The sequence below is a fragment of the Piliocolobus tephrosceles genome, chromosome 2, assembly GCF_002776525.5.
Source record: "Piliocolobus tephrosceles isolate RC106 chromosome 2, ASM277652v3, whole genome shotgun sequence".
NCBI lineage: Eukaryota > Metazoa > Chordata > Mammalia > Primates > Cercopithecidae > Piliocolobus > Piliocolobus tephrosceles.
In genome coordinates this window covers 101,487,410-101,500,333 of record NC_045435.1, presented here as the reverse complement: position 1 = coordinate 101,500,333, position 12,924 = coordinate 101,487,410, and the positions used below count along the sequence as shown (strand labels likewise).

General features: G+C 38.4%; 1 protein-coding gene across 1 annotated transcript in view; it reads right to left on the bottom strand.

Moving 5' to 3' along the window:
- The window catches only part of EHHADH (enoyl-CoA hydratase and 3-hydroxyacyl CoA dehydrogenase), a 79,097-nt gene that overhangs the window by 48,611 nt on the left and 17,562 nt on the right, over positions 1 to 12,924 (bottom strand). The gene's annotated exons all lie outside the window — the stretch shown is intronic.

The following is a 12,924-nucleotide window of genomic DNA, read 5'->3' as shown; positions in this document are numbered from 1 at the left end:
GCGTCATGGCACTCCAGCCTGAGTGACAGAGCAAGACTCCGTCTAAAAAAAAATAAAAATAAAAATAAAAATAATATTTATTGCTTTTCCTGATTATAAAAATACCATGTATTATGGAAAACTTGAAAACCACACAAAATTAAAAAGAACATGAAGATCACCCTAAATATCACCATACAGCCATAATTTAATATTTTGGGGAATTCTTAGTTTTTTTCACATGGGTGAGAGAGCATTACCACCTGAACTCTGCCTTCTGTCAGATCAGTAGTGGCATTAGATTCTCACAGGAGCGTGAACCCTATTGTGAACTGCACAAGTAAGGGATCTAGGTTGTGCTCTTCTTATGAGAATCTAATGCCTGATGATCTGAGGTGAAACAGTTTCATCCCCGAACCATCCCTGACCCCCCACTCTCCCAGGACTGCACCCCCACCCCCAACCCCTGTCCATGGAAAAACTGTCTTCCATGAAAGCAGTCCCTGGTACCAAAAAAGTTGAGGACAGCTCATTTAGAGCATACTGTAAAATCATTTTTATATTTTCCTATTTTCATATAATATTATACATAGTAAGCTTTTTCCTACAGCATTATCTATTCCTTGAAAACACTAGGCCAAGCATGGTGGCTCATGCCTGTAATCCCAGCACTGTGGGAGGCCAAGGTGGGCGAATCAAGAGGTAGGGAGATCGAGACCATCCGGACAAACACGGTGAAACCCTGTCTCTACTAAAAATACCAAAAAAATTAGCCAGGTGTGGTGGCAAGTGCCTGTAGTCCCAGCTACTCAGGAGGCTGAGGCAGGAGAATGGCAGGAACCTGGGAGCTGGAGCTTGCAGTGAGCCGAGATTGCGCCACTGCACTCCAGCCTGGGTGACAGAGCGAGACTCCGTCTCAAAAAAAATAAAAAATAAAATTAAAGTTAAAAAAAAAAACAAAAAAAACACTGCTGGGCACACCTAAGATGGCTGAATAGGAACAGTTCCAGCCTCCAGCTCCCAGTGTGAGTGACACAGAAGATGGGTGATTTCTGCATTTTCAACTGAGGTACCAGGTTCATCTCACTGGGTAGTGCCGGACAATTGGTGCTAGTCAGCTGGTGCAGCCCGACCAGTGAGAGCTGAAGCAATCACCTCACCTAGAAAGTGCAAGGGGGAAGGGAATCCCTTTTCCTAGCCAAGGGAAACTGAGACACACAACACCTGGAAAATTGGGTAACTCCCACCCTAATACTGCGCTTTACCAAGGGTCTTAGCAAATGGCACACCAGGAGATTATATCCCACACCTGGCCTGGAGGGTCCCAAGCCTACCGAGCCTCCCTCACTGCTAGCACAGCGGTCTGAGATCTAACTGCAAGGCAGCAGCGAGGCTGGGGGAGGGGCGCCCACCATTGCTGAGGCTTAAGTAGGTAAACAAAGCCACTGGGAAGCTCGAATTGGGTGGAACCCACTGCAGCACAAGGAGGCCGGTCTGCCTCTGTAGACTACTCCTCTGGGGACAGGGCATAGCTAAACAAAAAGCAGCAGAAACCTCGGCAGAGGTAAATGCCCCTGTGTGATAGCTTTGAAGAGAGCAGTGATCTCCCAGCATGGAGGTTGAGATCTGAGAACGGACAGACTGCCTACTCAAGTGGGTCCCTGACCCCTGAGTAGCCTAACTGGGAGACATCCCCCACTAGGTGCAGACCGACACCTCACACCTCACATGGTGGGGTACACCCCTGAGACGAAGCTTCCAGAACAAGAATGAGACAGCAACACTCGCTGTTCAGCAATATTCTATCTTCTGCAGCCTCCGCTCCTGATACCCAGGCAAACGGTCTGGAGTGGACCTCAAGCAAACTCCAACAGTCCTACAGCTGAGGGTCCTGACTGTTAGAAGGAAAACAAACAAACAGAAACGACACTCACACCAAAACCCCATCAGTACATCACCATCATCAAAGACCAAGGGCAGATAAAACCACAAAGATGGGGAAAAAGCAGTGCAGAAAAGTTGGAAATTCAAAAAATCAGAGTGCATCTCCCCCTCCAAAGGAACGCAGCTCATCGCCAGCAACGGAACAAAGCTGGACGGAGAATGACTTTGACGAGTTGAGAGAAGAAGGCTTCAGTCGATCAAACTTCTCAGAGCTAAAGGAGGAACTACGTAACCAGCGCAAAGAAAGTAAAAACCTTGAAAAAAGAATGGATGAATGGATAAATAGAATAATCAATGCAGAGAAGACCTTAAAAGAACTGATAGAGATGAAAACCATAACAGGAGAAATACATGACAAATGCACAAGCTTCAGTAACTGAGTCGATCAACTGGAAGAAAGAGTATCAGCGATTGAAGATCAAATGAATGAAATGAAACGAGAAGAGAATTGTGGAGAAAAAAGAGTAAAAAGAAATGAACAAAGCCTCCAAGAAATATGGGATTATGTGAAAAGACCAAATCTACATCTGATTGGTGTGCCTGAAAGTGATGGGAAAAATGGAACCAAGTTGGAAAACACTCTGCAGGATATCATTCAGGAGAACTTCCCCAACATAGTAAGGCAGGCCAACATTCAAATTCAAGAAATACAGAGAATGCCACAAAGATACTCCTCAAGAAGAGCAACTCCAAGACACATAATTGTCAGATTCATCAAAGTTGAAATGAAGGAAAAAATGTTAAGGGCAGCCAGACAGAAAGGTCGGGTTACACACAAAGGGAAGCCCATCAGACTAACAGCAGATCTCTCAGCAGAAACTCTCCAAGCCAGAAGAGAGTGGGGGCCAATATTCAACATTCTCAAAGAAAAGAATTTTCAACCCAGAATTTCATATCCAGCCAAACTAAGTTTCATAAGTGAGGGAGAAATAAAATCCTTTACAGACAAGCAAATGCTTAGAGATTTTGTCACCACCAGGCCTGCCCTATAGGAGATCCTGAAGGAAGCACTAAACATGGAAAGGAACAACAGGTATCAGCCATTGCAAAAACATGTCAAAATGTAAAGTCCATCAATGCTAGGAAGGAACTGCATCAACTAGCAAGCAAAATAACCAGCTAATATCATAATGACAGGATCAAGTTCACACATAACAATATTAACCTAAATGTAAATGGACTAAATGGTCCAATTAAAAGACACAGGCTGGCAAATTGGATAAAGAGTCAAGACCCATCAGTTTGCTATATTCAGGAGACCCATCTCACATGCAGAGACACACATAGGCTCAAAATAAAGGGATGGAGGAAGATCTACCAAGCAAATGGAAAACAAAAAAAAAAAGCAGGGGTTGCAATCCTAGTCTCTGATAAAACAGACTTTAAACCATCAAAGATCAAAAGAGACAAAGAAGGCCATTACATAATGGTAAAGGAATCAACTCATCAGCAAGAGCTAACTATCCTAAATATATACGCACCCAATACAGGAGCACCCAGATTCATAAAGCAAATCCTTAGAGACTTACAAGACACTTAGACTCCCACACAATAATAATGGGAGACTTTAACACCCCACTGTTAACATTAGACAGATCAATGAGACAGAAAGTTAACAAGGATATCCAGGAATTGAACTCAACTCTGCACCAAGTAGACATAATAGACATCTACAGAACTCTCCACCCCAAATCAACAGAATATACATTCTTCTAAGCACCACATCGCACTTATTCCAAAATTGACCACATAGTTGGAAGTAAAGCACTCCTCAGCAAATGTAAAAGAACAGAAATTATAAAAAACTGTCTCTCAGACCACAGTGCAATTAAACTAGAACTCAGGACTAAGAAACTCAATCAAAACCACTCAACTACATGGAAACTGAACAACTTGCTCCTGAATGACTACTGGGTACATAACGAAATGAAGGCAGAAATAAAGACGTTCTTTGAAACCAATGAGAACAAAGATACAACATACCAGAATCTCTGGGACACATTTAAAACAGTGTGTAGAGGGAAATTTATAGCACTAAATGCCCACAAGAGAAAGCAGGAAAGATCTAAAATTGACACCCTAACATCACAATTAAAAGGACTAGAGAAGCAAGAGCAAACACACTCAAAAGCTAGCAGAAGGCAAGAAATAACTAAGATCATAGCAGAACTGAAGAAGATAGAGACACAAAAAACCCTCCAAAAAATCAATGAATCCAAGGAGCTGGTTTTTTGAAAAGATCAACCAAATTGATAGACCGCTAGCAAGACTAATAAAGAAGAAAAGAGAGAAGAATCAAACAGACGCAATAAAAAATGATAAAGGGGATATCACCACCGACCCCACAGAAATACAAACTACCATCAGAGAATACTATGAACACCTCTACACAAATAAACTAGAAAACCTAGAAGAAATGGATAATTTCCTGGACACTTACACTCTCCCAAGACTAAACCAGGAAGAAGTTGAATCCCTGAATAGACCAATAGCAGGCTCTGGAATTCAGGCAATAATTAATAGCCTACCAACCAAAAAAAGTCCAGGACCAGACGGATTCACAGCCGAATTCTACCAGAGGTACAAGGAGGAGTTGGTACCATTCCTTCTGAAACTATTTCAATCGATAGAAAAAGAGGGAATCCTCCCTAACTCATTTTATGAGGCCAACATCACCCTGATACCAAAGCCTGACAGAGATACAACAAAGAAAGACAATTTTAGACCAATATCCCTGATGAATATCGATGCAAAAATCCTCAAGAAAATACTGGCAAACCAAATCCAGCAGCACATCAAAAAGCTTATCCACAATGATCAAGTGGGCTTCATCCCTGGGATGCAAGGCTGGTGCAACATATGCAAATCAATAAACGTAATCTAGCATATAAACAGAACCAAAGACAAGAACCACATGATTATCTCAATAGATGCAGAAAAGGCCTTTGACAAAATTCAACAGCCCTTCATGCTAAAAACTCTCAATAAATTCGGTATTGATGGAACGTATCTCAAAATAATCAGAGCTATTTATGACAAACCCACAGCCAATATCATACTGAATGGGCAAAAACTAGAAGCATTCCCTTTGAAAACTGGCACAAGACAGGGATGCCCTCTCTCACCACTCCTATTCAACATAGTGTTGGAAGTTCTGGCGAGGGCAATCAGGCAAGAGAAAGAAATCAAGGGCATTCAGTTAGGAAAAGAAGAAGTCAAATTGTCCCTGTGTGCAGATGACATGACTGTATATTTAGAAAACCCCATCATCTCAGCCCAAAATCTCCTTAAGCTGATAAGCAACTTCAGCAAAGTCTCAGGATACAAAATCAATGTGCAAAAATTACAAGCATTCTTATACACCAGTAACAGACAAACAGAGAGCCAAATCATGAATGAACTCCCATTCACAATAGCTTCAAAGAGAATAAAATACTTAGGAATCCAACTTACAAGGGATGTAAAGGACTTCTTCAAGGAGAACTACAAACCACTGCTCAGTGAAATAAAAGAGGACACAAACAAATGGAAGAACATACCATGCTCATGGATAGGAAGACTCAATATTGTGAAAATGACCATACTGCCCAAGGTAATTTATAGATTCAATGCCATCCCCATTAAGATACCAATGACTTTCTTCACAGAATTGTAAAAACTGCTTTAAAGTTCATATGGAACCAAAAAACATCCCGCATTGCCAAGACAATCCTAAGCAAAAAGAACAAAGCTGGAGGCATCATGCTACCTGACTTCAAACTATACTACAAGGCTACGGTAACCAAAACAGCATGCTACTGGTACCAAAACCGAGATATAGACCAATGGAACAGAACGGAGCCCTCAGAAATAATACCACACATCTACAGCCATCTGATCTTTGACAAACCTGAGAGAAACAAGAAATGGGGAAAGGATTCCCTATTTAATAAATGGTGCTGGGAAAATTGGCTAGCCATAAGTAGAAAGCTGAAACTGGATCCTTTCCTTACTCCTTATATGAAAATTAATTCAAGATGGATTAGAGACTTAAATGTTAGACCTAATACCATAAAAACCCTAGAATAAAACCTAGGTAATACCATTCAGGACATAGGCGGGCAAGGACTTCATGTCTAAAACACCAACAGCAATGGCAACAAAAGCCAAAATTGACAAATGGGATCTAATTAAACTAAAGAGCTTCTGCACAGCAAAAGAAACTACCATCAGAGTGAACAGGCAACCTACAGAATGGGAGAAAATTCTTACAATCTACTCGTCTGACAAAGTGCTAATATCCAGAACCTATAAAGAACTCAATCAAATCTACAAGAAAAAAACAAACAACCTCATCAAAAAGTGGGCAAAGGATATGAACAGACACTTCTCAAAAGAAGACATTCATACAGCCAACAGACACATGAAAAAATGCTCATCATCACTCACCATCAGAGAAATGTAAATCAAAACCACAATGAGATACCATCTCACACCAGTTAGAATGGTAATCAATAAAAAATCAGGAAACAACAGGTGCTGGAGAGGATGTGGAGAAATAGGAACACTTTTACACTGTTGGTGGGACGTAAATTAGTTCAACCATTGTGGAAAACAGTGTGGCAATTCCTCAAGGATCTAGCACTAGAAATACCATTTGACCCAGCCATCCCCTTACTGGGGATATACCCAAAGGATTATAAGTCATGCTGCTATAAAGACACATGCACACATATGTTTATTGTGGCACTATTCACAATAGCAAAGACTTGGAATCAACCCAAATGTCCATCAGTGACAGACTGGATTAAGAAAATGTGGCACATATACACCATGGAATACTATGCAGCCATAAAAAAGGATGAGTTCGTGTCCTTTGTAGGGACGTGGATGCAGCTGGAAACCATCATTCTCAGCAAACTATCGCAAGAACAGAAAACCAAATATCGCATGTTCTCACTCATAGGTGGGAAGTGAGCAATGAGATCACTTGGACACAGGAAGGGGAGCATCACACACCAGGTCCTATTGTGGGGAGGGGGTGGGGGAGGGATAGCATTAGGAGATATACCTAATGTAAATGACGAGCTAATGGGTGCAGCACATCAGCATGGCACATGTATACATATGTAACAAACCTGCACGTTGTACACATGTTCCCTAGAACTTAAAGTATAAAAAAAAAAAAAAAAAAAACTTAGCTTGGTACAAGTTTTAAAAATTAATTATTTTATATCTAGCCTATTCATCTATTTTTCTCTTTTCACTACCTGTTCCTCATCTAGCAGCAATCCAGGAGTTATGCTTTTTTCTCACCAATTCATTATATTTCACTCTCTAGTCCAGTGTTTTGTTTTGTGTTTTCAATTCCTTTTGGTTCTAGAGAAACAAGATCAATTTCAATCTAAGTCTCAAGCCTATCATTCCTGTAGCTTTAGATTGAGATGGTTTTTTAGATAATAACAGAAATAAACAGTCATTGGATAAATGCATCAAGCACTGTGCTAAGCAGTTTCATATACTGTCTCATTTAATTTTCATAACACCTAAGTTAAGCAGCATAACAATTCCCATTTTATAGGTAAGGAAGTTAATGCTTTGAGACAAGTGACTACTTCAGACATATGACTAATAACTTGTGGAATAGGGATTTAAACTTAGGTAATTTGACTACAAACCCCACATTCTTAAAAGCTATACTATATTCTTCTACTTATAGCAGAAGGTTAGTAGCATTATAATCCCAATTTTTGGAAAACCAAAGCACAGTGTAGTGATTTCACTTTTTAATTATTTCCAGCATACCAAAATCCAATTAATTTTGGGATATTGATTTTATATCCAGCAAAACAGCTAAATTTTCTTATTAATTCTAACAATTTTTAATAAATTATTTTGATTTTCTACAAACATTATTGTATCTTCTGAATAATTAAGTTTTGTTCCTTCTTTTTCATTCCTTATACCTTTTGTTTCTTTTACTAGCTTTACTGGGTTATCAAAAACCTTGAATATAATGAAAAAGAAATGGTGAGAGCAGTCAGCTTTGTCTTGTTCCTTTCTCATAAGAGAAGCTTTCAATTCGTCATTTTGTTGGTTTCCTGTAGATTTTTCAAAATGGATACCTTTTGCCTGATTAAGGCATTTTCTTTGTGTACCTCATTTACTACGAATGTTTCTTCTTAATGCACTTCAAATGTTACAGAATGTTTTTTCTACATCTCGACATAATCATACAATTTTTCTTTTTAATCTTTTAATGGGATGAATTTCATTAATCTAGTGTTCAACCAATCTGATATTTCTAGGACAAAAGTTATATATTATACTTTTTATATGTTGTTAGATTCAGCTTCACAATATACTAAGATTATTTAAAATTATTTTTATAGATTCAGGGGGTACATGTACAGGTTTGTTACACAGATATATTGCATAATGGTTTGGGTTTTTGGTGTGCCTATCACCCAAATAGTGAACGTTGTGCCACTTGGTAACTTTTCAACCCTCACCCCAACCTCCTTGCCCTTTTGAAGGTGCCTATTATATTATTTCTCTCTGTATGTCCATGTGTTCCCACTGTTTAGCTCCCCCTTTATTTCCCTGACAATTATTCCTTCATAATAGCTCCCACTTATAAGTGAGAATATGTGGTATTTGATTTTCTATTTCTGAGTTATTTTACTTAGGATAATGGCCTAAGTAAAAACGTAATTTCATTCTTTTTTATGGCTGTGTAGTATGCTATGGTTTTCTTTATCTAATCAACCATTGATAGACCCTTGGGTTGATTCCATGACTTTGCTATCATTAACAGTGCTGTGATAAACATGAGTATAGTTATCTTTTGATATAATAATTTGTGTTCCTTTGGATGGATCTCCAGTAGTTGGATTGCTGGGTCAAATGATAGTTCTGTTTTTAATTCTTTGAGAAATCTCCATACTGTTTTTCCATAAAGGTTGTACCAATTTCCATTCCAAATAACAGTGTATAAGCATTCCCTTTTCTCTGTATCCTTGCCAACATGTTCTTGTTTTACTTTTTAATAATAGCCACTCTAAGTGGTGTGAGATATCTCATTGCAGTTTTGATTTACATTTCTCTGATGATTTGTGATGTTGAGAATTTTTTCGTGTTTATTGGCCACTTGTGTGTCTTGTTTTGGCAAATGTATATGTCCTATGTGTACTTCAAAAAAAATTTTTAAGTATATATAACCAAAAGACAATGTTCACTTTTTAATGGGGTAAATTGGTTTTTCCTTGCTGAGTTGTTTGAGTTCCTTATAGATTCTGGATATTAGTCCTTTGTCAGATGCATAGTTTGCAAATATTTTCTCTCACTCTGTAGGTTGTCTGTTTACTCTGCTGATTATTTCTTTTGCTGTGCAGAAGCTCTTAGTTTAATTAAGTCACATTCATCTATTTTTGTTTTTGTTGCATTTGAGGTCTTAGTCAAAAGTTATTTGCCTAGGCCAACGTCCAAAAGAGTTTTTCCTAAGTATTCATCCAGGTATTTTTTTGATTTCAGATCTTACACTTAAATCTTTAATCCATCTTGAATTAATTTTTGTATATGGTGAAAGATAGGTGTCCAGCTTCATTCTTCTGCATATGGCTCTCCAATTTTCCCAGCATCATTTACTGAATAGCATGTCCTTTCCCATTGCATATTTTTGTTGACTTTGTTGAAGATCGGTTGGTGTAGGTATGTGGTTTTATTTCTGGGTTCTCTATTCTGTTCCACTGATCTATGTGTCTATTTTTGTATCAGTACCATGCTGTTTTGGTTACCACAGCCTTATAATATAATACGAAGTCAGGTAATGTGTTGCCCCCAGCTTTGTTCTTTTTCTTAGGATTGCTTTGGTTATTTGAGCTCTTTTTTGTTTCCATAATTTTGGGATTGTTTTTTCTAAATCCATGAAAAATGACATTGGTAATGTGATAGGAATTACATAGAATCTGTATATTGTTTTGGGCAGTATGTCCTTTTTAACAATATTGATTCTTTCAATCCATGAGCATGGATGTTTTTCCATTTGTCTGTGTCATCTATCATTTCTTTCATCAGTGCTTTGTAATACCCCTTATAGAGATCTTTCACCTCATTGGTTAAAGGTATTCCTAGGTATTTTATCTTTTTGTGGCTATTGTAAACGGAACTGAGTTTTTGATTTGGTTCTCAGCTTGAATATTATTAGTGTATGGAATGCTACTGATTTTTGTACATTGATTTTGCATCCTGAAATTTACTGAAATCATTTATTAAGTGGAAAAGTCTTTTGGAGGAGTTGTTAGGGTTTTCTAGGTATAAGATCACATTATAAGTGAACAGAGGAAATCTGACTTCCTCTTTTCCAATTTGGATGCCTTTTATTTCTTTCTGTTGCCTGACTGCTCTGGCTAGTACTTCCAGTCCTATGTTGACTAGGAGTGGTGAGAGTGGGCATCCTTGCCTTGTTCCAGTTCTTAGGAGTAATGTTGGATTTTACCAAATGCTTTTTCTGCATCTATTGAGGCGATCATGGATTTTGTTTTCAAATTCTGTTTATCTGGTGAATCACAGTTACTGAAACATCCTAGAAACCCTGCAATAAAGCCCATCTAATATTGATGCAATAACTTTTTGAAGTGCTATTGGATTTGGTTTGATAGTATTTTGCTGATGATTTTAGCATTTATGTTCATCAGTTATATTGGCCTTTAGTTTTTTGCTTGTTTTGTTTTCTTGTGTCCTTGCCTGATTTTGGTATCAAGGTGATACTGCTTTCACAGAATGAGTTAGGGAGGAATCTTTCCTCCTTGATTTTTCGGAATAGTTTCAGTAAAGATTGGTACCAGCTCTTCTTTGTACGTCTGGTAAAATTTGGCTATGAATCTATCTGGTCTTGGACTTTTTTTGGCTGAAAAAATTTTTTATTACTGATTCAATCTCATAACTCAGTATTGGTCTCTTCAGGATTTCTATTTCTTCCTGATTCAATCTTGGGAGGTTGTATGTTTACAGGAGTTTATCCATTTTTTTTTTTTTTTTTTTTTAGGTATTCTAGTTTGTGCATGTAGAAATACTCACAGTAGTCTCTGAGTATCTTTTGTCTTTTTGTGGAATCAGCTGTACTATCACCTTTATAATTTCTAATTGTGTTTACTTGAATCTTCTCTCTTTTCTGATTAGTTTACTTAGCAGTATATAAAATTTGTTTCTCTTTTCAAAGAACCAACTTTTCATCTCATTTATCCTTTGTATGTCTTTATACTATATTACCAACTTATATTTGTAATATTTTCATAAGTATATTTCTTTTTTCTGTTTTATTTTTTATTTTTCCATAGGTTTTTGGGGTACAGGTGGTGCTTGGTTACATGAGTAACTTCTTTAGCGGAGATTTGTGAGATTTTGGTGCACCCATCACCCAAGCAGTATATACTGCACTATATTTGTAATCTTTTATCCCTTGCCCCACTCCCACCCTTCCCCCCCAAGTTCCCAAAGCCCATTGTATCATTCTTATGCCTTTGCATCCCCATAGCTTAGCTCCCACATATCAGTGAGAATGTACAATATTTGGTTTTCCATTCCTGAGTTACTTTATTTAGCATAATAGTCTCCAATCTCATCCAGGTTGCTGTGAATGCTGTTAATTCATTCCTTTTTATGGCTGAGTAGTATTCCATCATATAACTATATCACAGTTTGTCTGCTTGTTGATTGATGGGCATATGGGTTGGTTCCACAATTTTGCAGTTGCAAATTGTGCTGCTATAAACGTGTGTGCAAGTATCTTTTCGTATGACCTTTTTCCTCTGTGTAGATACCAAGCAGTAGGATTGCTGGATCAAATGGTAGTTCTACTTTTAGTTCTTTAAGGAATCTCCACACTGTTTTCCATAGTAGTTGTACTAGTTTACATTCCCACCAGCAATGTACAAGTGTTTCCTTTTCACCGCATCCCTGTCAACATCTACTGTTTTTTGATTTTTTGATTATGGCCATTCTTGCAGGAGTAAGGTGGTACCTCATTGTGGTTTTGATTTGCATTTTTCTGATCATTAGTGATGCTGAGCATTTTTTCATATGTTTGTTGGCTAGTTGTATATCTTCTTTTAAGAATTGTCTATTCATGTCCTTAGCCCACTTTTTAATGGGATTCTTTTTTTCTTGTTGATTTGTTTGAGTTCGTTGTAGAGTCTGGGTATTAGTACTCTGTTGGATGTATAGATGGTGAAGATTTTCTCCCACTCCGTGGGTTGTCTGTTTACTCTGCTGACTGTTCCTCTTGCCATGCAAAAGCTCGTTAGTTTAATTAACTCCCAACTATTTATCTTTGTTTTTATTGCATTTGCTTTTGGGTTCTTGGTCATGAAATCCTTGCCTAAGCCAATTTCTAGAAGGGTTTTTCCAATGTTATCTTCTAGAATTTTTATAGTTTCAGGTTTTATATTTAAGTCCTTGATCCATCTTGAGTTGATTTTTTTTTTTTTTTTTTTTGAGACGGAGTGTCGCTCTGTTGCTCAGGCTGGAGTGCAGTGGCCGGATCTCAGCTCACTGCAAGCTCCGCGTCCCGGGTTTACGCCATTCTCCTGCCTCAGCCTCCGGAGTAGCTGGGATTACAGGCGCCCGCCACCTCGCCCAGCTAGCTTTTTGTATTTTTTAGTAGAGACGGGATTTCACCGGGTTAGCCAGGATGGTCTTGATCTCCTGACCTTGTGATCCGCCTGTCTCGGCCTCCCAAAGTGCTGGGATTACAGGCTTGAGCCACCGCGCCCGGCCGAGTTGATTTTTATATAAGGTGAGAGATGAGGATCTAGTTTCATTCTCCTACATGTGGCTAACCAATTATCCCAGCACCATTTGTTGAAAAGGGTGTCCTTTTCCCACTTTGTTTTTGTTTGCTTTGTCAAAGATCAGTTGGCTATAAGTATTTGGGTTTATTTTTTGGGTTCTCTATTCTGTTCCATTGGTCTATGTGCCTATTTTTATACCAGTACCATGCTGTTTTGGTGACTATGGCCTTAT